Source organism: Eptesicus fuscus, chromosome 5, assembly GCF_027574615.1.
Source record: "Eptesicus fuscus isolate TK198812 chromosome 5, DD_ASM_mEF_20220401, whole genome shotgun sequence".
Classification (NCBI taxonomy): Eukaryota; Metazoa; Chordata; class Mammalia; order Chiroptera; family Vespertilionidae; genus Eptesicus; species Eptesicus fuscus.
In genome coordinates this window covers 67,187,458-67,213,783 of record NC_072477.1, presented here as the reverse complement: position 1 = coordinate 67,213,783, position 26,326 = coordinate 67,187,458, and the positions used below count along the sequence as shown (strand labels likewise).

General features: G+C 41.7%; 1 protein-coding gene and 1 pseudogene across 2 annotated transcripts in view; both read right to left on the bottom strand.

The window, feature by feature from the left end:
• Window positions 1-26,326, bottom strand: part of GPR176 (G protein-coupled receptor 176) — a 97,519-nt gene that overhangs the window by 11,759 nt on the left and 59,434 nt on the right. The gene's annotated exons all lie outside the window — the stretch shown is intronic.
• On the bottom strand, window positions 15,635-16,008 carry LOC114231977 (2-iminobutanoate/2-iminopropanoate deaminase-like; annotated as a pseudogene).

The following is a 26,326-nucleotide window of genomic DNA, read 5'->3' as shown; positions in this document are numbered from 1 at the left end:
ATCAAAAATCCCTGCAGTAAGAGGACCCCTTTTATAATAAGTACTAGAGGCCTGGTGCACAAAATTCATGCACGGGGAGAGGGGTCCCCTCAGCCCAGCCTGCACCCTCTCCAATCTGGGATCCCTCAGGGGATGTCCGACTGCCGGTTTAGGCTGGGAATCGGGCCTAAACCAGCAGTCAGACATCCCTCTCACAATCTGGGACTGCTGGCTCCTAACTGCTCACCTGCCTGCCTGCCTGATTGCCCCTAACTGCCCCCCCTCCCGGCCTGGTCGCCCCCAACTGCACCCCTCTGCCAGCCTAGTTGCCCCCAACTGCCCCCCTCTGCCAGCCTGGTTGCCCCTAACTGCCCCCCCGCTGGCCTGGTCACCCCTTACTGTTCCCCCCGCCAGCCTGGTTGCCACCAACTGCCCCCCTGCCAGCCTGGTCACCCACAACTGCCCCCCTCTGTCGGCCTGGTCGCCCCTAACTTCCCCACACCCACACACTGGCCTGGTCGCCCCTAACTGTCCCCCCTGCCGGCCTTGTTGCCCCATGCAGCCTGCTGTTCAGTCCTTTGGTCGTTCCTCACTAACACCCCTGCCGGCCTTGTCGCCCCATGCAGACTGCTGTTCAGTTGTTACTGTTACTGTGACGGCATCCCAGACATTTGCATATGCCTTTATTATTAGTATAGATATCATGTGAGGATGTTCTAAGTCATTAGTTCCCAAACCTTACTGTGCCTCAGAATTACTATATCAGACATTCTGAATCACAGTTAATAGGTATAGAACTGGGAACCTGCATTTGTAACAAAAACCCCAGATACAGTTGGCCCCCAGATTAAAGTTTCAGAAAACCTCTTCTACACAGTTTATACCGCCATCACCCACCATCCCCAAGGCTCACCGGGACCAAGTCTTTAGGTATGCAGGGCAGCCTACTCTACTGGTGGAGCTTTTACCTGGTGAAAGAGCCAGGTCAATTTGGCCAGTTAGTCATGACCCAAGGATACTGCTACCTCCTGTGCATAGACTTGGAGAATGCCCTCCAATGAACTGAGCCAACAACTGGGCCTCACTCAGAAGGAGAGTGGTGGTACCAGGGGAGGGGACAGCAAGGTTCCAGGCTGTAGCCAGTCACTGCAAGGAGCTGCCTCTCTGCACCTCAGATGTTGGCGTAACTCACTGTCAAGGGTCTCTCTTCAAACACAATATTCTATAGCTACTTCTTATTTGCCTGACAAAGTAGGAACAGTAGCCACTGTGTTTAGGTAAGTAGGCCACAGCTGCTTCTAGGAAATTCGCTACTTAACTTTCCTCACATCAGTAGCTGCCTCACTGAGATGAAACCAGCTGTGCGAATATATATGTACACACACTGACTCAGCAGAAGAGCTGTTTTACTCATATCACCACCTCCGGCCCCCTCAAGCTATCCTGTTACCAAGGTGATGGAGCAATAATAATGTGAAGCTCCACTGATTTGGGGAATTGTTTTTCCTGGCCTTTTTCCACTGAAGCACAGATTCGTATCTGGCTGAAGTATCTTTCCTCACTTCAGTTTTACAAACGGGACTTAAATTCTGGTAACCATCTAAAAATGAAATAGCCTTAAAGAAATCTGCCTTGCCCTGACCGGATTGGCTCAGTGGATAGAGTGTTGGCCTGTGGACTGAAGGGTCCCAGGTTCAATTCCGGTCAAGGGCATGTACCTTGGTTGCAGGCACATACCCAGTGGGGAGTGTGCAGGAGGCATCTGATCGATGTTTCTCTCTCATCGATGTTTCTCACTCTCTATCCCTCTCCCTTCCTCTCTGTAAAAAAATCAATAAAATATATTTTTTTTAAAAAGAAAGAAATCTGCCTTGAAGAGAGTGCACATGCCCCAGTATCTTCAGTTGTCAAAATCAGGGGGTCTCCAGTCTATTGAGGGACTTCCCAAAAAGGCAAACCTTCTTTGCTATAAATCAAGACTCTTTGGCACTTCTTTTTCTTTCATCACTGTCAATCTTTGTAATTTGGCAGGTTATGCTGAATAAAACATTTTGAGTATTCAAAGAAACAGGAAAATTCATTACAGAGGAGGGGATGCGCTGTGGGCCAAGATCGCTCATGCACATAGATTCTGTTGAAACTTAAACTGATTTCCATCATTACCCTCATACCCTACTCTCTTATCTTTCCTTCCCCCTCTCTATTATGTCAGGCATACTTTTTCATTGGTTTAAAAAAAATCATACATTTTATTAGTATGTCCACACTTGTGTATAAGGAAACTTGTTTTCAATGGTAATTACTGAATCACCCAAGACTCCTATAATCACATTTTATTTCCACTAATTATAAAACTCTAGGAGGTATCTGGAGCCTAATTCCGTTTGCTATTAATAACCTGAAGCTAAACTAAGGAAGGCTATGTTATTTCCATGGGGCAACGTTCAATTCCACTGAGCCACACCGGCCAGGCAAAACAGCTATTCTTGAAGGTTTGCTTGAATGGATGGTAACTGCATTCTGTAACCCAGCTGCTGTGCATTTTACTGCAGATGCCAGGAATGGACATTCAAAAGTAGAAACCTCAGGATCAAAGAAACAAAGGTTGATCTTGATAAAATATTCAGCCACAAGTCATTCATACAGACTAGAGACTTTTTGTTTCATGAGGTGTTTACATTCTTTGTTGTTAAAGCTATTTATTGCCTTTGAAAACAGTTCACCTTCCTTTTTGGAATACTATAGAGTGTGATGCGGTCTTAATGAGTGTTAAGGGAACATCCATGTTTGCAAAGGAAATCAACACCACTATTACTACAAAAATAAATTCAACCTTTTGGGTTAAAAAATACAAACAGGTCAATGTTTTATTTAACAAAAAGGTAGCCCAGGCTCATAAATAATATGTGCTATAAACTAGATAGATATGTAAACACAAAAGCTAAAGTAAATGATTCAGCTGCAGTTCTTTGTGACACTGACTTGGTTTAAAAATAATTGCCAGACAGGGGGTAGGGGAGGCTGGGGGAAGGCCAATGGGGGGGAAAAAAAGGAGATATATGTACTACTATGTGTAATACTTTAAACAATAAAATTAAATTTTAAAAAAATTGCCAGAGAACAAAAAAGTGTGAGATTGATGAATTAAATCCATTTTAAAGAAGTATAGAGGTACAAAAGTAACTTACTCAGGTTAGCAAAAGCATTCAATAGTTCCCTACTGCCATTAAGAAAAGGCAAATCCAAGAGGAACCAAGATGGCGGCATAGTTAAACAACTAATCTGCTGCCTCACACAACAATTTCAAAAACACAACTAAAAGACAAAAACGTCTACCACCCAGAACCACGGGAAAGCTGGCTGAGTGGAAGACTGACAACTAAGAACAGAAAGGAGCACAATCGCTGAAAAGCTGAGGTACGGAGGCACGCGAATCGGGCCAGCGGCGGGCGGCTGGGTGCGCGGCTTTTCTTCAACCCGCAGGGAGACAAGCTCCCGATCACTCTGAAATCCAGTTTCTGGGGACACTCGGGGGACCCAGGCACCTACGGGGAGAAGCTGGACTCTCGGCCATCGGGTCGGAAAGTGAGAGTGACTTTTTTGCGGTGGTGCGCCCAGCAATAATTGTTTACTGCGCTGGACCGTGGGGCGCAGGGACTTGGAAACGGGAAAGGCAGAGACGGCTGACGGCAGCCATCGCTGTTGGTCACGCCCCAGCCTAGTGACGCCCTGAGACCCCGCCCAGCCCTGAGGCCCCGCCCTGAGGCCCCGCCCCACACATTCTACAAACCCGCCCAGGCTCCACACAGCGGCTTTTACATATAAATGGCCTGTTCTGTGGCAGCTTAACCAACTGCAGCTCCAGTCAGACTGCTCCAAAACCGCCCAAGCAAAGGAGGAGAAAACTAGCCCTTGCTGTAGCTCCTGCTGGGGGACACACAGTACACAAGGGTACACCAAGAGTGTCCACCTCAAGTAACTGGGAGGCTGACCCGTTGAACCAATAGGACACCTAGTACACAAAACTACCCTACCAACTCAGGGAAGCAGAGAATATGAGAAGGCAAGGAAACAGATCACAAACCAAAGAAATGGAGGAAAACAAGCGATTGGACATAGAGTTCAAAACCACGGTTATAAGGTTTTTCAAGAATTTCATGGAAAAGGCCGATAAATTCCATGAGGACCAACTAGAAATTAAACATACACTGACTGAGATAAAAAATATTATACAGAGACCCAAAAGCAGACTAGAGGATTGCAATAATCAACTCAAAGATTTGGAATACAAAGAGGCCAAGGACACTCCTCCAGAGAAGCATGAAGAGAAGAGAATTCAGAAAGTTGAAGATAGTGTAAGAAGCCTCTGGGACAACTTCAAGCGAACCAACATCAGAATTATGGGGGTACCAGAAGAAGAGAGAGAGCAAGATGCTGAAAACCTATTTGAAGAAATAATGAACGAAAACTTCCCCCACCTGATGAAAGAAATAGACTTACAAGTCCAGGAAGCGCACAGAACCCCAAACAAAAGGAATCCAAAGAGGACTACACCAAGACACATCATAATTAAAATGCCAAGAGCAAAAGACAAAGAGAGAATCTTACAAGCAGCAAGAGAAAAACAGTTAGTTACCTACAAGGGAGCTCCCATACGATTATCAGCTAATTTCTCAACAGAAACCATGCAGGCCAGACGGGAGTGGCAAGAAATATTCAAAGTGATGAATAGCAGGAACCTACAACCAAGACTACTCTACCCAGCAAAGTTATCATTCAGAATTGAAGGGCAGATAAAGACCTTCACAGATAAGAAAAAGCTAAAGGAGTTCATCACCACCAAACCAGCATTATATGAAATGCTGAAAGGTATTCCTTAAAAAGAGGAAAAAGAAGAAGAAAGATAAAAATTATGAACAACAAATACATATCTATCAACAAGTGAATCTAAAAGTCAAGTGAATTAAAAATCTGAGGAACAGAATAAACTGATAAACTTATTAGAATCAGAGGCATAGAATGGGAGTGGATTGATAATTCTCAGGGGGAAAGGGGTGTCTGTGTGGGGAGTATGGGAAGAGACTGGACAAAAATCATACACCTATGGATAAGGACAGCGGGGGGTGGGGGGAGGTAAGGGCAGAGGGGGGGGTGGGAACTGGGTGGTGGGGAGATATGTGGGGAAAAAGGAGAAACAATTGTAATCTGAACAATAAAGATTCATTTAAAAAAAAAAAAAAAGAAAAGGCAAATCCAAACTTCTCAACATCAAACAAAACCCCTTAAGATATGATCTCTGGCCGCCCCCATACTTAATACCCAGTTTCAGCATCCTGATAGAATGCAATGAACCTGTAAATCATGTTTTCCTCTGAATCCTTAAATCTGCAGCCCAAGCAAAACCCTCAAAAGGAACTCCCTTCTTAAGAGAGAGAGGGGAGGAAAGACAAGAGGGGAATAAAGAACAATGTAGAGAAGGCAAATGGCGGCTAGAGGGTTAAAAAAATCTGTGAACCTGGGAGTAGGGGGCACCAACATTAAAAGTTGAGTTTCAATGTTCACACTTCCAAAGGAAAGTTTAAATAGTTCTTTAAAAGATTCTATCTTATTCTGATTTTTTAAAATCTATTTTTAATATATGCAGGTAAATTTCCCAACTACCCAGAGAATCAAGCACTGGTTAGCTGGTAAGCAGAGCTTTTTTGCCCCTGGTATCAGAATTATGGCCATCAACAGGAATAGGGGGCAGGAAACCAGCTTGTAGCCAGAGAGCTGTGCCTAATGGTTCTCAATACAATTTGCTCTTCCTCTCAGTCTAAACATTTGAGCCTCTTCCTCACTAATGAAATGTCAATTTGCTGTAACTTGTGATTAGACTAATACTGCCCAACTCTGTTTAAGCTGGTCACTATTAGCATGAGAAAATTACGTTATTTTAGTTACAATTAATTTGATTCCAGAGGTTTTTCTGAAATGATACAGGAGATTCAAATTAAGCAAGAACTGAATTAGCAGGAAGAAGCTATGTAGTAAGCTTATTAAAATTCATGGTGAATTTTACATAGTTACTTTGAATGAAAAGCAACTTATGAAATATATATCCTCAAGCTAACCTCTGATGGTTTCTCCTTAGAATACTTGTTCCCAATGAAAAATTTAGATAAAATATTAACAGGATTCACTTTTGTAATACCTAAGAATAAATAAAGAGACTTCAACAATAGCCTCTTCCAGTCAGCTCCTGGGAGGCCACACAAAGGGTTTTAGGTGAGTCTACGACAAATGCACGTTATGTTTAGCGACAATGGTATCCCCAAAGACAAAACGTGTAGCACAATGAAGACAAAAAGATCCCAGTAACCTTAGCCACTGGGGCTCTCTCATGGAAGTCATCAAGTCCCTGAAATTAGCTCAATCTCTCACATCTCTTAACTTACACAGCCAGAAACACACAGATGCATAAAGTAAAAAGGAAGAAACACAGAGTCTGAAGTTGCTGACACTCCTTTCTTTGACTACTCAATTTTTTTTTCATAAAAAACTAGATTTTCATAATTTCACAATATACCTTGATCTCTGGTCTCTCACATTCAGTCTATTAACCTCCCTGACAGGTATATTATTCTCTATAAAGCTATGGCAAGAGTCTCAGGATATGAGCCCCAATGAACTGACAGTGCTGAAACACTTTAATAACCACAGGTTTCATTTCCTCCTCAATAGGTGTATGGAGAAAGCTTCCAGAGAAAAGGAGGAAATAAGTTATCTAATTCTATCATTAAGCACCCTCCCCTTGGATCCTCATCCAAACAAGCCATTCTTGACTGAGTGGAGAAGTAGTTCACTGTCCTAAATATCTACTATGCAGGCCATCTCACCGAGAGGCCCTTCCTATATTAAATTGCTCATGTGGTCTTTGAAGGCAGGGTCCATATTTTCTGCACCATTCATATTGCATTTAGCCCAGGGGGATCATTTCTCCCCTAAAAGACTGTAAGTTATGAAGCCTGAGAAGAACCTTATCTGAAAAATCCTGTTGACTGTCATGGGCACCAGTTTTATATCTAGAAGTTGCTTCATGAATACCTAAGTACATGAATAAATGAGAGCTTGAAGTTTGATATAACTTCATAAGAAGGACCAGAATTGGTGTGTGTTTTGTTTTGTTTTCTGTATACTCAATTTTGTAGGTACATCTACTGATGGCAACTGCCTTTGATCAACAAGCTGAATGTTTACTATCTCCCCATTATCAATACACAGTGTCAGAGCAGCTTGGGAGAGAGACACTCAGCAATGATCCATCATGTTATACTATAATTAGCCTAGTGAACGTACACGGAATACTCATGCACTTTATTATGCTACTCTCTCTGTTCCAGTAACTATAATTATGCAGTATGAAAGGGAAAATGATGTTGGAAAAATTTCCAAAGAACATAAGGGTAAGGTAATTGGAGGTCTCAGAAAGGAAAATGAGTCAAATCCTGCTTTAGTCCATGGGGGACCCAGACCCAGCATAGCTGATGTGAAATAGAGAAATAAGATTTTGGAAATGGGTGTCTCTTACTCCTAATGATCTGGCACAATCTAACAATGACATTAACTAAAAGTTTAAAATTCCATTCCTACTTCTTTAGCTGAATTTGGGCAGAGAGGCAAGAGAAAGGGAAGAGGCTGGATTGTGCAGAGCAAGGAAGATTATTCTAGTTCTTCTAATAGACTTCAGACCACTTTCCCACTTTATGGAGGTCAAATCTGCTCTAGAGTATACTTCCCTGCTTCCTTCACCACTTTCTCCCATCTCTGCAAGTAAGAAAGCCAGCAACAGAAGGTGGCTGTAGAGGAGCTGATGCTAGGAGAGCTGGAGCAGCAGATGGGATAAGAGCTGGAGGCAGCCAGATCCAGGGCAGGGCCAAAGACACATGGCCAAGGCAGGGAAGGCTTTGGAAGGAAGTGATGGATCTGAAAGTCACTGCAAAGTTGAGGACAGAACACAGAGGCATTAAAAAGATGAGTGACTGCACACAGCCCATCATAGCCAACTGACAACATAAGAAAATGGAATAAATGCTCAGACAAAATACTAGCCAAGAACTCCGTAGGAAGGAGGGAGTAAAGCAGGCACAATGAGAGACTGGCACCTGAGTAACAAGGAAGGAGCTTGATAACTGAGATGGTCCGGCCGTGGGCCGTATGAGGCCTGTGAAATCGTTTGGTCTGGCCCTGCCAAGGCATTAGGGGTGAGTTCATTAAATGTTCAACCCATAGCTAAGATTTGGAAACAGCCTAGGTGCCCATCAGCAGATGACTGGATCAGAAAACTGTGGTACATCTACACAATGGAATACTATGCAGCCATAAAAAAGAAGGAATTCTCATCATTTGCAGCAACCTGGATGGAATTGGAGAACATTATGCTAAGTGAAATAAGCCAGTCAATGAAAGAAAAATACCACATGATCTCACTCATTTATGGATAGTAAAGAACATTATAAAGTGATGAACAAAAAGATAGATACAGAGACAGTAAAGCATCAAACAGACTTTCAAATTACAGGGGGAAAGTTTGGGAAAGGTGGGGGAGATATGAAATCAAACGAAGGACTTGTATGCATGCATATAAGCATAAACAATGGACGCAAAACTATGGGGGGGGCGGGCATGTGTGGGTGTGGGGTGGGGGGTAATAGTAAGATATGTACACATATAATACCTCAATAAAATATAAAAAAAAAAAAAAGATATGTACACATATAATACCTCAATAAAAAAAAATGTTCAACCAAATACAGCAGGCTAATTTTTATGTCAATAATTTTGTATGGCCCACGAATGATGTTATAAACATCCAAATGGCTATTGGCAGAAAAAGGTTCCCCTCCCCTGGTCTAGACCCTAAACTTGGAAAATAGTTGCTTATGAGGCAAGAACTAAACCAGCAAGCTGTAATTACGGGCCTTGCAGGTGTAACATGATTTTGGAAGTAACTATAATGAAGTGCATGTGTGTGGGTGGGCAGAAACAATATTTTTCAGAAAGAAAATTCTAACACTTCTCTTTCTCTTTTTTCCTCTTCTGTCTCCCTCAAGTAGTAACAGAGGGTGGAGTGAGAGAGAAGAGGGCAAATATCAAGAGCAAAATAACATGGAGAATAATTTCAATTCCATTTATCTCACATGCCACGCCTCATTTTGTATGTACATTTCCCAGTGACATTTAAGGAAACCCAGGCCTTCTGGGACTGCATCTTCATTAGTCACAATGGTGAAAACTGGACAAAAGCTGCCTTTGCTTTGTATCATGTTCTAAGGTTCCAGGATTTGTGATTATGGTGACTACAGTGACACAGATAAACAGAGGAGAAATCTACTAACATTTTAGCATTTCATGAATAACCAGCTTCCAAATCCTGCACTTTTTCTCTAATATTAGTTGATTTGAGTAACACTGAGTTACTTACCATGCAATTTTCCTGCTGGTTCAAAATAAAATCTGCATGAAATGCTATTAGCTTATTTAAAGCACTAAGATCAGTGAGAAGATGTGACCGCTTATCTTCCCATTAGAAAACAAAAGGCAAGGGGAGAATTTTCTATCCTGTGAAATATCAATTTTCCACTTTGTGGGTTTGCAAATTACTGGCTTTCATAGTGCAATCAATGTCACTGATTCAATGTGGATAAAATAAATAAGATAAAATATAAAATCTGTTCACCTCCACTAAGCTCCAGTTTCAATTAGTCTTGCCCCTGACATTATTCTTATAAAGGTTTAAGCATCCAAATACCATGGCTAACGGTAGAACATTGGCTAATAGATATTAGCCAACAAATTTTAGTATTACTCCAGATAAGAAATAAAAGTGAGCATATATGCAATGATCAAGGGAACAGTGACATGCTGCAACATTTAAAATCATCGTTTTTCCAATAAGAAACTCTGAAATTCTTTAATAGAAATAAGATGGTAACATTTACAACACCAAATAGACTTTATACACTCATATGGATAGAAAGAACCAGAAGAATCATCTACACTTTCCTTGTTTCCAGATAGGACTATGTAAGTTTTACACAGAGAAAATAAGTTTTTGCTAATTGTTAAGACTTCTGGGAAAAGCAGTATCCTAAGGCCCTTATTATGGTAAGCAGCCTCCAAGATAGAGGGCCAATGACCCCAGCCTCGTGGTATTCACATCCCTGTGTAGACCTCTCCCATAACGAATAGGGCTGACATATAAACAATAGGATATATCAGAAATGGCAGTGAGATTTCCAAGGCTACGTCATAAAAGGCATTACCACTTCCATTTTAATCGCTTTGAGTCATTTGTTCCGGGGAGAGCTAGCGGACTACATCTTAAGGAAACTCAAGAAGGCCTGTGGAGAGACTGGAGTGATGAGGAACTGAGGCCCCCTTCCAACAGCCGGGTGATCTCCTGTCAAGTGAGCCAACTTGAAAGGAGATCCTCTAGTCCCACTCAAGCCTTCAGGTGACTGCAGCTTTAGGAGACCCTCAGCCAGAAATACCTATCTAAGCTGCTCCCAAATTCCTGGTGCACAGAAACTGAGATAATACACGTCTGTTGTCTTATGTTATGTATTCAGGTCTGCCATTTAGACACACTGCGTAGACTAAAATTTACCTGGCAAGGCTGCTGGATTAAATGAGATAACATATAAAAAGTGCCAAACACTGCCTCGTCCATAGTAAGTGTTAAATAACTGTACTATTATGTATCATTAAGTATTTTTAAACTATTTTTACTGATCATTATGCAACTATAAATTAGTGAGACTTATTTCTAGAAGTCACAAAAGGTTTCACAATACTCACTGAGCAACCACAAAATAATGTGTCTTCAGAGTGTTAGATTTACTTACCCTTCCTTTACAAAATACAAAATAAAAATCCTTTAAACTTTTCTCTTGGATGCAGTCCTATTAACTCCTAAGAGCAAATCTGTTTACTCTTTCTCTGACTTTCTCAGAAGTATAGTGAACACCAAACAACTGATAGTTCTTTTAAAATGTTTATCAGCTTGACTTCTTTGCATCAGCAATAAAATTAATGAAATCAGAAAATGTAGCTGCTCAACTGGCAAAATGTGGGTTGCCCTCATTTGCCCTGATAAGTGGCTATTTGAAGGAACATAAAAGCCAGAGTCAAGGCACATCGGTTCGTAACCCTGGAGATCAGAGATGTGGGATGGCAGTGAGGGCCTGATGGTGGCAGCATCCACGTTCACCTTACGAGAAGACCTTAACCAGATCAAGGCCTTGGTTTTTTCCCAGTTGGACATTAGGAACTGCCATAACACTTATGGCCAGAGTACACTCTCCTGGTTCTCCTGCTACTACTTTGGCCACTTCTCAGCATCTTCTGCTGGCTTCTCCTCTTATATCAGGGCTCAGCCTCAGTCCTTCTCATGTTATCTTCCCCCAGCCTCCCCAGACTATGTCAGACTACTGACCTTTCCCAAATTTTAATGGCTTCCATGTTTATTGCATCACCTCACCTCTTATCTGAGCCCTAGATTCAGATATCCATATACCAACCAAAATCCCATATGCCTACCCAACGTTTCCACATAGGACTCCCATAAGTATTGCAAACTTAGTATGTCAAAAACTAAACTGCTGACCTTCTTTTCCAATCTCCCCTGACCTCCAGTATTATCTGTCTCAGAAAATGCTTATTTTTAAAGCGCTTAGGAACATCAGTCCCCTTCTTGAAAACTTCTGTTGCTTTCCCATTGTTCATTAAGACAAGGTCCAGCCTGCCCCAATCACTGGTTCACGTGAGAATTAGAAAAGCTTCCTCTTCACTACCATCTGTTCTTTAATTACAATGAATACATGTCTATGACTTTGAATGTGAACAGTGGCCCCTAGAGTGAGTAGTATAGCAGCCCCTATGTACCTTCTCTTGAATCCCCAAAATTTCAAAGCTCTCTTGCCCTCATGTGACTGTTCCTTCTGGCTTCCACCCCATCCTCTCTAAGTTTACCTCATTCTTCAGGTCTTCTTCAAAAAAACCTTCCCTGACCACCACCACTTTCAATCCAAAGCAGGCCTTCCAGATATTTATCATGCTGATTATTTCCTGTTTGCAGTACTTACAATAATGGGAATTAATTAATCATCTGTGCCAACCTCCACTAATTCATAAGCCTTATGAGGGCAGGGACTTCATCTAATATTTCTACCACTGCAGCCCGAATGCCTAGAGCAGTACGTGGTAATCATGAATGCTAAATATATATCTGTTGACCATAAATAAATGAAAAAAAAATGAATGCACACAAAAGGAGCATATCCCGTGAGCTCTATGCATACTAGTTATATAGGATCCTATTTGGACCCCAAGTTTGAGGGAACCCAGAAGTAAGATTCTGGCTACATATCACAAGCTCTTCATTTCCTTGAAAATAGTTTTGGTTTATTTCTGAGTTGTTTTTTAAACACATGCTCACTGTTATAAATTCAAATGGTTCAGAAAATCTGGAAAGAAAGAAAAATCACCTGAAATCAAATCACTTTAAGATAAAAATGATTAACATCCCGATCACCATCTTTTAGTACATCTCCTTCTGCATAGAAACATAACATTATGTAAATGATATGTCATTTGCACATGTTCTTTTTGCTGTACACTAATTTCTTAAGTAACTGATATGAACATATCTTTCTCCACTTTCATTATTTAATGATACATAAACATATACACTGCATTTACTGACATAAATGGTGGTTTGTTATTATTGCTTTTGCAAATATAAAATGTTATTTTATACTAGAGGCCCGGTGCACGAAATTTGTGCACAGGGGAGGAGTGGTGTGTCTCTCAGCCCAGCCTGCACCCTCTCCAATCTGAGACCCCTCGAGGGATGTCCAACTGCCCATTTAGGCCTGATCCCACCGTAAACGGGCAGTCAGACATCCCTCTCACAATCCAGGACTGCTGGCTCCCAACTGCTGCCTGCCTGCCTGATTGCCCCTAACCACTTCTGCATGCCAGCCTGATCACCCCCTAACCACTCCCCTGCCAGCCTGATTGAGGCCTAAATGCTCCCCTGCCGGCATGATTGCCCCTAACTTCCTTCCCCTGCAGGCCTGGTCACCCCTAACTGCCCTCCCCTGCTGGCCCAATTGGCCCTAACTGCCCTCCCCTGCCAACCTGGTCACCCCTAATTGCCCTCCCCTGCCAGCCTGGTCCCCCACAACTGCCTTCCCCTACAGGCCTGGTCCCCCCTAACTGCCCTCCCCTGCAGGCCTGGTTGCCTCCAACTGCCCTCCCTTTCAGGCCTGGTCCCCCCGCAACTGCCCTCCCCTGCAGGCCTGGTCACCCCTAACTGCCCTCCCCTGCAGGCCTTATTGCCTCCAACTGCCCTCCCTTTCAGGCCTGGTTCCTCCCAACTTCCCTCCCCTGCTGGCCTGGTCCCCCCCCCCCAACTGCCCCCCCCTGCAGGCTTGATCCCCCACAACTGCCCTCCCCTGCAGGCCTGGTCACCCCCAACTGCCCTCCCCTACAGGCCTGGTCCCCCCCAAGTGCCCTCCCCTGCAGGCCTGGTCACCCCTAACTGCCCTCCCCTGCTGGCCTGATCGCCCACAACTGCCCTCCCTTGCAGGCCTGGTCACCCCTAACTGCCCTCCCCTGCTGGCCTGATCGCCCACAACTGCCCTCCCCTGCCAGCCATCTTGTGTCCACATGGGGGCGTCCATCTTGTGTGTTGGAGTGATGGTCAATTTGCATATTACCTCTTTATTATATAGGATTATTATATAGGATATATACAATACATAGTGGGAAAATCCATGATGTGAATATATCAGTTTATTCAGTCTTTGTCCTCCAAATGGGCATTTGCTTTATGAGGTTTTGCCATTATAAACAATATTGTGATAAATATTGTTGTACATATATGGTTATTTTCTGGTGTTTCTATTTCTGTGATATTGATTTCTCATTTCCTTTAGCAGGCATACCTTGTTTTATTGTGCTTCACAGATATTGCATTTTTTTTGTTTTGTTTTACAAACTGAAGGCAAGACCCTCTACCAACAAAAAGATTACAACTTGCTTCATTGCAATACTCACTTTATTGCAACGTTCTGGATCCAAACCCACAGTAACTCTGAGGTATGCGTTTTGGAGGAAAAGTTTCTACCTTTTCCTGCCTGCAACAGGTGCTATCACTTCTCAATGATTTTTGCCAATCAATGGGTGAGAGGTTACATGAAGACCCAGAAGGAGCAGTCTCTGTGCCCAGTGCTTCATACAAAAGGCATCATTTGCAGGGCATCATTTTCAGAATGGATTTCTGTAACATTTCTGAAAAGTAATCCAGCTGATTGGGTTTGAATGCTGCTCTAGTCATAAGCTTTGTAATTACTTGAGTCAGGCAGACTCTCATACATCAGTGCTATTTCCCAGATTACATTCACTGCTTTATGGAGAAAAACACCCCCAAGAGAGTATTAGCATGTATTGCACTGGGGTGCCTGCTTCTTAGCATGCTGAATGAGCAGGAAGAATGGCAGGAGAGAGAAAAAGGAAACCTTATGCCTCAGAGGAAAGCTACAATACACAACAAAGTCCCCAGGATTATAGCACAGCTCTGGCCTAAGAGTCATCCAACCTGAGTGAGACAGAGCAGAGCAGATCAGGGAATCAAGGGTGCCGACTAGAAGGAGAGATAGAAAGTCACATTTATTTATTATTTATGAAAATCCGCATGTTGCCAGGCTGGTGTGGCTCAGTGGTTGAGCGTCAACCTATGAACCAAGAAGTCACAGTTTGATTCCTGGTCAGAGCACATGCCCAGGTTGCAGGCTTGGTCCCCAGTAGGGGGCGTGCAGGAGGCAGCCAATCAATGATTCTCTCTCATCATTGATGTTTCTCTCTCTCTCTCTCTCTCTCTCTCTCTCTCTCCAAATCATTAAAAATATATTTAAAAAAAAACACAAGAAAATCTGCATATCTATTATTTCCATTAGAAAAATATTAGCTATATAAAATTTTGGTCCACTTCTCCTTTACCTCTACCATTCAAACTTAAATCCTTAATTTTACTCAAATAAAAGCAGAATCATATATCTGACATGAGAATTAAATATTTCACATCATTAAATTAATAGGATTTCAATGAATTAGGTGTACTTTTTATTATTTTTCAGAAATAGTAACTCATCTTTCCTACATGTTATTTCCCTCTAGTTTTACTTTTTTGAGAAAAATACAATGCATGTCTCTTTTCTCATATCTAGTAATACGAGTGGTACATAAGTGAAATTTATAACATCAGTAACTGGATTCATCATCTACTCTTCAATTCATGTCCCTCCCCCTTATTATATGGTATTTTCCATAATACGTCATATATTTTAGTCAGCTTACACTTTTCAACATCAATTTTAAAAATTAAGATGTGATAAGAAATCAAACGAAGGACTTGTATGCATGCATATAAGCATAACCAATGGACGCAAAACTCTGGGGGGTGAGGGCATGTATGAGTGTGGGGTGGGGGGGGGCAATGGTAAGATATGTACACATATAATACCTCAATAAAAAAAATTAAAAATAAAATAAAAATTAAGATGTTAAATTAAAAACATTATTAAATTGCAAATTAAATAACACCAGGACCCTAGGGTAATGCTGTTGTGAGAGGGCCTTGGACAGCTCCTGTTTCAACCGCAACACCGCCTCCTTCGAGCAAAACAGCAACCTGGAAAGCAGCTCTCACAGGAAAACTCTTGAAATACTATTTGTAGATTTCACAGCTTCAACAGTAGGTAGTTACATCAGCCAGCAAAACTGTTGTTTTTACCACATAGTAAAGTCACAGCCTGCAGCTTTTAGGATTTCACCCATTTTGTAAGAGCGTATTTAGCTTCCTCTGCCACCCCTCCTGGCACAAGCTGTCCACTTGAAGGGTCCATGCCCAGCTTCCCGACTGTAGAGTCGAATGGCCCCTGGAGCCTTCACGATGCTGATCACCTTTCTGATCAAAAGCGACATGGCTGACTAATCCTTTTCTCTTGAGGCCCCTCTGAACAAAGAATCCCATACACTATAGCCACTCACATCTCACCTGGAAAGTCACTTTTAGAAAAATTCATTCACTATTCAGCCAAGGACATTGAGAGAGGGTACACTTCTTTAAAAAGGGGCTGAGAGGTTTCCATAGCTGAAGTAAATAGGGTTGAGGGGTGCTTAAGAGCCAGAAAAACCTCAGGAAAGGGAGACCACACGGGAAGATGGACGTAGTTTTAGAAGGAAGGGTGTAAGAAAGGTTTGGAAGCTGTTCACTCTGGGGAGTCTTTACCACTCCACTCCCCTCCATGTGCTCCTCTCTCTAAACCCAAAATGCCAGCCACCGGAAAGTGCTCCGTTTCTACAGGGAGCTCCTGTAGGTCCTGCAGAGAGCACAGCAGAGCAAGGCACACGCTTACAGGGTGACCACTGCAGAGTCGGGGGAAGCCAGAACACCCACAGCATCCGTACACATACATTATCTACTCATTCCTCCTCACTCCTGTAACCTTTCCAGTGGCATCTACATGATATCCATCTTCTTTGATAGTTTTAAATTCATACAGTGCACATCAGCTCCTACGACTAAAATCCATTGACTCACTGAAGCTGCTTCTTCAGCTCTTACCTGGAGAAAACTGACCCATGGAGGCCTGAGAGCAGCTGCAAAGGTGCCATTAGGACCAGCCTCTAAGAAAGAACCCTCACCACGGACAGGGGCATCCTAAGGGGATGGCATAAATGCAGATTAAAATAATCACAGCTGAGAACAGTCTGTGGCAAAAATAAAATAAAATGTATGAGATCCAGTATTAAGGGGTATGAAGATACAAACATCTTTACGTGTTTTTGGTGGGCAAGTAGATGGCTATATATCTAGAAAGTAACTTGGCAGTATCTAAATGCATGTACCTTGAGTAATCCTACTTTTATGAAACTATCCTACAAATAAAAGAATCAATAGGTAAGATTGTATGTTCAAATATGTTTGCTGAAGGATTGTTTACAGTGACCCCCAAATTTAAAACAGGCTGAATGTTTATCATTAGGATAAATTGTGGGATGTTCCTATAGAACACAGAGAAATATGTGGAAAGATCCGTCCCAGGCTGTCAATATTGAGTACCTCAAGTAAACCAGAATTGGGAGATGGCATAATAAATGTGCGTAACTTAATTTGTTTTTAAACTAAAGAAGTGAAAGGGAAAATGTTTACACACACACACACACACACACACACACACACACACACACACACTACTAGCCAGTAATAGATGGTATGATGCTGAAAATGTTACCTTCAGGGGTTAATTTTTCTATATCCAAAAGTCTATTGTTAAAATACAAATACTCTTAAAATTGTTTTTTGGCCCTTAACACCTGGGGGTATAGAAAGGAGATAGTGTTTTGATTGCTTTCTAACAGGCCAGGAGGAACCTCCTTAACTAGGACAGGTAGGTGTCTGTGTGGAGAAGATGTGAGAAAGGCCCTGGGCTCCTGGCCTGACTGACATGCATCTTGCTGACACCTACACCTTGTCTGGGAAGGAGAACCTAATAAAGAGAGGAAACGGCACTGAATGAAGAGGTGGATGGGGCACAGGCATTTCCTGCTTTCTTAACATGCTGCTCTCAGGTTTCCTTCCTGGTTCTTGAGCAGCAGGGGGTGAGCACAAGCCCAGATTTGGCCCTCTGCCAGCTGAAAGGGCAGCCCACATGGACCAAGCGGGGGCCACAGACTTGCATTAGCTGAGAGAGTAGCAGGGTTTAAAGGTGCCAGACATGGTTTTTTGCAAGTAACTTGGAGAGCAGGACAAGTAATCAGGAAAGTGTGATTTTCAATAAAATGAAAATGCCTGCCCTTGTTATAAGGAACCATGAGAATCACTTAGTTTAAGAAGGCAACGGCATGCCCCATGGGCAAACACACTACAGCTTCCACCATGAGGACCTGAAGGCAGAGGCTCCTGAAGGCAGGGGCTCTTCAGCCTGGATAAGTACTAGTATACAGCAAAACTGCCTCTCCCACCACCACCTCACCCCCCTCCCCACCCCCACCGAATCATATGTGGACCTGTTTGTCTAGGCTGGAGCAACTGGAATGTAAGCTGATATAGTGTGCTAACGTTAGAAAGAATGATACTACTTGCCAGCATTTAATGAACACCTACTAACTGCCTAAGTCTTTATATTATGTGAGATTTATAAGAGCTCCAAGAGATAGGTACTATTTAACCCCATTTCACAAATGAGGAAACTAAGGCACTGAAAGGTTAGTTTATAGAAATAAATGACGCAACTGGAATTCAGCCCCAGGCAATCAGTCTCCAGAGCCTACGATGTAAACCACTGCACCACGCTGCCTCTGCAGGAAGAGACAACACCTGGCGCTGAGAACAGATTCCTAAGATGTGTCACTGGAAACCATTTTGACTCAGGTGGGATGGATCTATGAAAAACTTGGCATGAGGAAGGAAGCTATGAGATCAGAAAGAATGCCACAGTTCCAGGTGAGATGTGTGTGCAGGAAACACGGAGTTTACAAGCCTAATCAATGCTCTAGGGTAGAATCTAGGAATACTCTGGAAAGTGAGGTTGCCACTGTTTGCAAGGTAAAGTGACTCATCCTAGGAAGGAAGCGAAGAATGAGCTTAGGACATTCACATCCAAGAAGGACATGAGACCATAATTTGCTTGACAGACTCTTGTCAAAAATTAAAATGAATGGTGCCAAGTGGGTACTGGAAATATTGGGGGAACAGTTTGTAAAATATGATTGTCTAACCACTATGCTATAGATGTGAAACTAATACAAAATAATATTGAATGTAAACTGTAATTGAAAAATAAATTTTTTCAAAATTAAAATGAGAATAGCTACTAAAATCAGATCTACACAATAGAATTCATTTTTACTACTTATTACTAAATATTCACTTTCTGCTTTGACTTTATTAGCACTGTCCCTACCTCACCCAAAACCTTGGTAACCTGGCTTTACAGCTCCAACATGAAGATTTTAAATATCCTCCTCAAAGACAAAGTTGACCAGTTCCTCAGTCAGTCCCGTCTCTACTCGCTGAGCAGGGAACCACTCTGCTGCCTACCACATCCAGAATTTTATAGGTATATAACCAAGAGAAATGAAAACAGGTCCACACAGAACCTTGTACACAGTGTTCACTGAGCCACTATTCTTAATAATCATAAAGTGGAAACAACCCAAATGTTCATCAACTGATAGACAAATAAAATGTGGTATGCCTATACAATGCAATATTATGTAGCCATAGAAAGAAACGGAGTTCTGATATATGCTACATTATACATAAACCTCAAAAACATATGCGAAGTGAGGAAGCCAGTCACAAAGGACCACATATTATATTATTTCATTTGTATGATACGTCCAGAATAGCCAAGTTCTTAGAGGCGGAAAGTAGATTAGTATCTGCCTAGGGCTGGTGGGGGTAGGGAACTCGGGAAAATAGGGATGCTGATGAATACAGGGTTTCTTTTAAAAGTGATGAAAGTGTTCCACAATTGATGGCTGTAATGGTTGTACAACTCTGTGACCACTGAATTGTACACTCTAAAGGAGTAAATTGTATAGTGAGTGAATTATCTATATAAAAAGCCAGTGTCCGTGACGACCAGGACGACCAAATAACCAGTCACCATGAGGTGCATTGAGCACCTCTCAGTCCCTCCCCTGTGGCCCACAGGCTCCGATTGCAGCAAGGTGGGCGGCAGGCGGCAGGCGGGTGGGTGGGGCTGTGAGCAGCGGCGGGCTACCGCACGCGATTTCTCGCGCTGGGCCTCTAGTATCTCAATAAAGCTGTGTATGTTTTTTAAAGTGAGTCAGTCAGTGTGTGCCTGAAGGCGTGGGACACAGAAATAAGGGAAATTGTAAAATGTATTTACATTCCCCCTTAAAGGTTGCTTCTAGTGACCATTTTGCTGGGAATGTAGTCTCAGGACTAAGAGTATAAAGACAGCTGGCACAGAAATGTATTTGGCATCTCAGACACATGCCCCAATTTCATGCACCAGAGGAATCTGACATTGCTCCCTCACTGGATGAGCCTGTTACTTCGCAGAAAGTCATAAAACAGAACAGCCATTAAACATGAAGCTTTTTGCTTTGAAGGTATTCTCTCTCTCTCTCTCTCTCTCTCTCTCTCTCTCTCTCTTTCTCTCTCTCTTTTCTCTCTCTCACTAACACAACACGCAAAGCCCATTTTCTACCAATTCTCCCCACATATTATAAGTACAATCTTTCTGTTCTTACACTCCTTTCACAGTTCAACAGTTGATTCATTTTTCTAAGAGCAAGCTTGTTAAAATCTACTAACAACAAATCGCAGGCATAAATTGAACTCCAAGCCTAGCACAGCCAATCCTCTTACTAAAAAAAAAAAGTTTAGTTATGATATTTTTCATAAAATAATTACTTTAATTAAAGTTCTAAATCTGTTGATTGACAAAAGCTATAAAATTAAGGCAAAACAAAAATCTTATCCACAAAGATCTATAATAATAAAAGCATAATATGCAAATCAACTGAACGGCCCAACAGCGGGACGACTGTCCGGAAGACCTTTCGGACGAAGCTGGGGCTGCGAGGGCAGCCGAGGCAGCCAGGGCTGCAAAGGCCTACTCTTGCAAGAATTTCGTGCATCAGGCCTCTAGTTCTATTATAAGAAAGAAGTCAACCAACTGGTCCCCATTTTTAGAGACTTGAACAAGAATAAACGGAAGTAGATTGTACCAAAGATACTTTTTGAAAAAATAAAAAGGAATATTTTATCCTTAACGATGATTAACCCTTATAATAAGCTTGAGGAAAAGTATGAAATCACCCTTCCTAAAGAGTAGTATCATTGTATCACTTATGGTTAGATTTTGCTAAAAATGAAATAATAGCTAAAGCAAGACAAAAATATTTTTCTGTCTCATATAAAAATCCAGAGACAGGCAGATGTCTAGACAGAGAAGGAACCCATCCAATACCATAAATAACCAATGTAGCAAGGCAGCTCAGAAAGAATATGAAAAATATCCAGAAAACAAACTTAAAGACATGGAAATATGTGATTTAAATGATAGAGAATTCAAGACTGCAGTTCTGAAAAAAACTCAACGAGATGTAAGAAAATACAGATAGGCAGTTTAATGAGCACAGAAAACAAATCAACAAACAAAACGAGTACTTTACCTAACAGATTGGAACTTTAAAAAAGAACCATACAAATTCTGGAGATAAAGAACTCAATAAAAGAAATCAAGAATGAACTAGCATAGGAAATAGAGCAGACCAGATGGAGGAAAGGATTAGTGATATCGAAGATAGAAATCTAGAAATGACACAGAAGGAAGAAGAGAGAGACTTGAGCATAAATAATGTATAAAGTGCTTTCTTTATATAATAAATAAAATTTTATAAGTAAATAATAAAGATATATAATTAATAATTTTGTTTATTGATAATTAATAATAAAGAAATACAACTTGATACCAGAGATAAATATGGATTATCATTTTAGGAAGTATACACTGCTTTAAACAATGACATATTGTGATACCTAAGACAGTCACTGTAAAATTATTTTATATGAGATTATCATTTCATTTCTTACCAAGTTAACTGAAGCAAATATCTATGAAATCATACTAGTTGCCATGCTAATTATGACAATGCTTATGTGTTTGCCAATCTGTGCTGAAAGACTGATAATCAGAGCCATTAGCTCCTCACCAGATGACGATACCTCCAGAACAAATTTTTACCTCTTCATACTGTCACTTTCATTGCTATGTGTAAGTTCACACTCTTATCATCTGCCTGAGATATAGTGTTCCTGACTCACCATATAATATGACTCCTCTATATTAGGAGGACCCCAGTCCCATATCCTCTGCCCAAGCCCCTTTGTTCAAGAAAGAGAAATTCAGAGACTTTATGAGAAACTCTACCCAGTGCCTTGAACACAGGGAGACGAAAAGAGACAAATTTCTGGGAAGTTGGGGGAAGAAGGAGGTAATCTAAGCTAAGAGGAAAGTATAAAGATCTAATTTAGATGAAGAGGGCACCAGCAGATGTGGAATCAGAGTCTGATGGTTGAAATGGAAGAGGAAATAAATGTGGTGATCACAGGTCACAGGGGCATTTAGACTTTTGAGAGCAGGTGTGAAATGCCCCATGTGAAATTTATTTTAGCGGGGGGGGGGGGGGGGAGAGAAACATCAATCAATTGCCTCCCGCACCCATCCTGACCAGGGGTTGAACCTACAACCTGTGTATTTGCCCTGACCAGGAATCAAACCCACCACCTTTTGGTGTATGGGATGATGCTTCAACCAACTAAGCCACACTGGCCAGGGTGCCCCATTTGAATTTGAAGAGGGCTATGCCCTGCAAGTAGGGGACAAAAGTCAGAATGAAATGGCCTCACTAGTATGTATTTATAAGGTAATTTATAATAAATAAAAATATATACTTCTAAATCATTTTTTAATTATCCTTAGTTTGGACCATTGTTAGACTCACATACAGCCTCTATTTAATCCTGAATATTACAAGGCCTATAGTACAGCCACTCCCACCCCATACACCACTGCTACCATGAAAGTTGCTATCAACTGAAACAGAGCCCCAGATTAGCCCCAGTTACAGTGAATCAAACAGCCATTCCCAGAATCACAATTTACAAGTTAGCCCACATCTGGAGTTTGAACATACCAGCTGAATGACATATCAATAGCACTCTCTGATAGTGCAAAAAATTATTACATAAGCGTAACTCTGCCTGAGGTAGGAAAAAAAGCCAAATTCCAAGCTAACATGTTATCTGGATTTATAATGAAATAAATCTCTCTCTACAGTAGATATTATTTTTAAAATACCAGACATCTGATGGCAGCAGGTGCCATTAAGGTGGGGGAGGGGGTAATGCTGACTTCAACAAAAAATAGCTTAAAGATCTCCTGGGAATTGAGCCCCGTTTCAGAACATAAGGTAGCAAGTGCTATCTTCTTTTCTATGACTTTGATTCATTTCCCTCTTTTAATTTTCCCTTCAATTCTAGGGGAAGCTTGTAAAGCTGAAAGCAAAACTGTTAAATAGCTATGAAGATATTCTGTCACTTTCCACGGAAGTTTTCTCTTTCCACTGTAAAAGTAGAAAGAATGGCATCAGTAAGGTGTTGGGAGGATTGCTGCTATTGCTCTTTTAAATTTTACCCAAACCTAATGCTACACAATTAGCAAAATAATAGTTGACTCTTGAACAACATGGGTTTGAATTGCACTTATATGTGGATTTTTTTCGGTAAACACAGTTAATGTATTTTCTCTTATGGTTTTAATACCATTTTATTTTCTCTAGCCACTTTATTATAAAAATAATATATAATGCATTTAATATACAAAATATGTGCTCATCAACTGTTTATGTTATGGGTAAGGCTTCCAATCAACAGTAGGCTATTAGTAGTTAAGTTTTTGGGAAGTCAAAAGTTATACAGAGATTTTCAACAGTGCAGGCAGGGGTCAGCACACCTAACCTCCACACTGTTTAAGGATCAACTGTATGTAATAAAGCCTCCAGCGTCCCAAATATTTTTTTCATGGCCTTTGTCACAAAAAGTAAAATCAGATGCTGATTTCTCCCAATATCTTCAGAACATCATCTAAATAGTATAAAGCAACAGAATAATGGTCCTCTAATGTCAGGATTCATGAATATTACATGAGGTGCTTATAAAAATGTAGTTTCCTGGTCCCCTCCCCAAACTTCCTGACTCATAGTGTGTGGAGCTGGGCCTACAAATCTGTATTTAATAAGCCCCAGGTGATCTTAAACAAAGTAACTGGGAAACACTGGATTAACCACTAGGAAACAATGCTATAAAATATGTATTTAATCTTAAGCCATATTATATAGCTGTCAGTTTGGCTTTTCACTCTGTATCCAAACCATAACTAGATAGCACTCATGGTTCTCACCATAGACACAGGCTAGATAAGAAAGCCAATTCTTTCCAATTGTTCCTGGTAACCCAATGGGAATCCCTGGCTACTCCCTGTAACCTACCTTCTCCACTGGAAAAAAAAAAAAATACATAGGATGAGAGTTTGAGCAAGAACCTATAGGACACATAAGATCCTGGCCAGGAAGTGCCCATCATTTTCCTTGGCTTGTTGTCTTAAGGAGAACATATGCTAAAACATTGCCTCAACAGTACAAGGAGTTGAAGAATCAAAGTTGGACAGCCCAGCAATTATGTCAAACCACTTCAACTTCCTCTCAACCTCTTCCATCCCAAGCCAGCTGGGAAGGGTGCTGAGAAGACTCTGACTCTCCTAGGGAGACCAACCATCCTGGTCTTCCCAGGACTTTCATGACTGAAACTAAGAAAAATCCTGAGCAAACTGAGATGGGTTAGTCCCTCTGCTTTCCCCCAATTTTAACCATACCCCAGGCCACCTCCTCAGCATGTATGTCACCAGTACCAGGGAAGCAGCTCCCTGGGGACCTCAGACAGAGAGGGAGGCAGGCTCGGATAGGACACCACTCACTGAGAGGCCATTTCCAGACCAGGCCCAGGCTCACAAATTCTGGTTCAAAAGTAGAAAACTCATAGCTCTGAAGACTAACCAGAGAGCTCAGAGAGATCAAGTAACATGGGTTCCTTGCTCTCAGGTAAGTCTCAATCTGCAGAGTCTGAAGCAGAAACCCAGTTATTACAAGTAAGAAACTGAGTTTCCCATTCATGGACTCTAAACCTACTTTTCTCACTAGATAAGATCTAGAAGTTAGAGAATAACTAGTAAGTTAACAAATAAGGAGGATACTAGTAATTTCAGATAGCAGTGTCCTCTCACCCCCCATGGTACGAGAGAAGAAGTGGAAACCTTGGGACCAGGTAACAACACGATGGTAAATTCTCTGGGTTTTCATTTTGCCTCACATATCCCAAACTTAGAGCTGAAAAAGCCAGAAACCTGGTAACGCCAATCGGCATACAGTAGACAAAAATAAAACAAAGTGAACAAACAAAAAATCCTGCTTCCTTTTAGCAAAAGAATATGAAAGGGACAGTCTAACAAGTCAGAAAACTTTTAGACAATTACGAATGGCACAGAAAACACTGTGACCCCGCCCATATCCATGCTGAGAAATGTCAAGTGGAGACCCCAGACTTCCAGCCACACCAGGTTTTAATGGGACACCCCACTTCCCCCACCAGAATGGTATCAGAAAGGATGTGGTAGAGACGCAAGACTTTCCCCACCACCTAGCAATAAGGCCAACACCTCCCAAGGGGTCCTCAAAGGTCATAAGGGAGTGGTCATGTGGCACTTGGACCCCTCACACCCAGGGAGGTGTCAGTAGGGGCCTAGTGGAGAGCCCAGCTATGACCCTACCAGCTCCCCGCTGTGTGCATCGACAGGAGCTGAGTGGGACATCTGGGCCTCTACCCTCACCTTACAGCAACAGAGAGGCACACCCACTTTCCCTGTCACAGAGGTGTCACAAAGCAACAACTAAAACAGAAGAGATAAATAAGATCCAGAGTCTCATAATATAATTCCCAAAATATCCAGGTTTCAACCGAAAATCACTCATTGTACCAAGAACTATGAAAAACCTCAAAATTAGTGAAAAAAGATAAAAGATGCTAAGACCAAGAATATAGACATTAGAATTATTAGACAAGTATTTTAAAGCAGCCATCATAAAAATGCTCCAATAAGCAATTATGAACATTCTTAAAATAAATAATAAAGTCTCAGCAAAATAAAAAAAATCCAGAAAATATTAAAAAAAGAAACCAAAGAAAATTTTATCACCGAAAAAATATAATAACCAAAATAAAAAACTCAATGAATGGGCTCAACAGCATAATGGAAGGAACAAAGGGAAGAAATAGTAAATTGTAAAATATAATAATAAAAGGGTAATGTGCTAATTAGACTGGATGTCCTTCCTGATGAAGCTGGGGCCAGCGGGAAGCCAGCCCAGGTACCGGGTGCCTGGAGGAGGGAAGCCCAGGTCTCAGGTGCCAGAGGGAAGCCGGTGCCGGCAGCCGGGGGAAGGAAGGCCTACTCTTGCACAAATTTTCATGCATTGGGCCTCTAGTTAATAAATAACACAAGAATAAACTCTGTGTTTCACATACTCACAACTGTAAACCTACTTTTGTACACCTACTTTTGTACCACTGTGTGTGTGTGTGTGTGTGTGTGTGTAAAATCCTGTTAGCTGTGGGGAGAATGAATGTTAAAAAGCAGGAATAGTG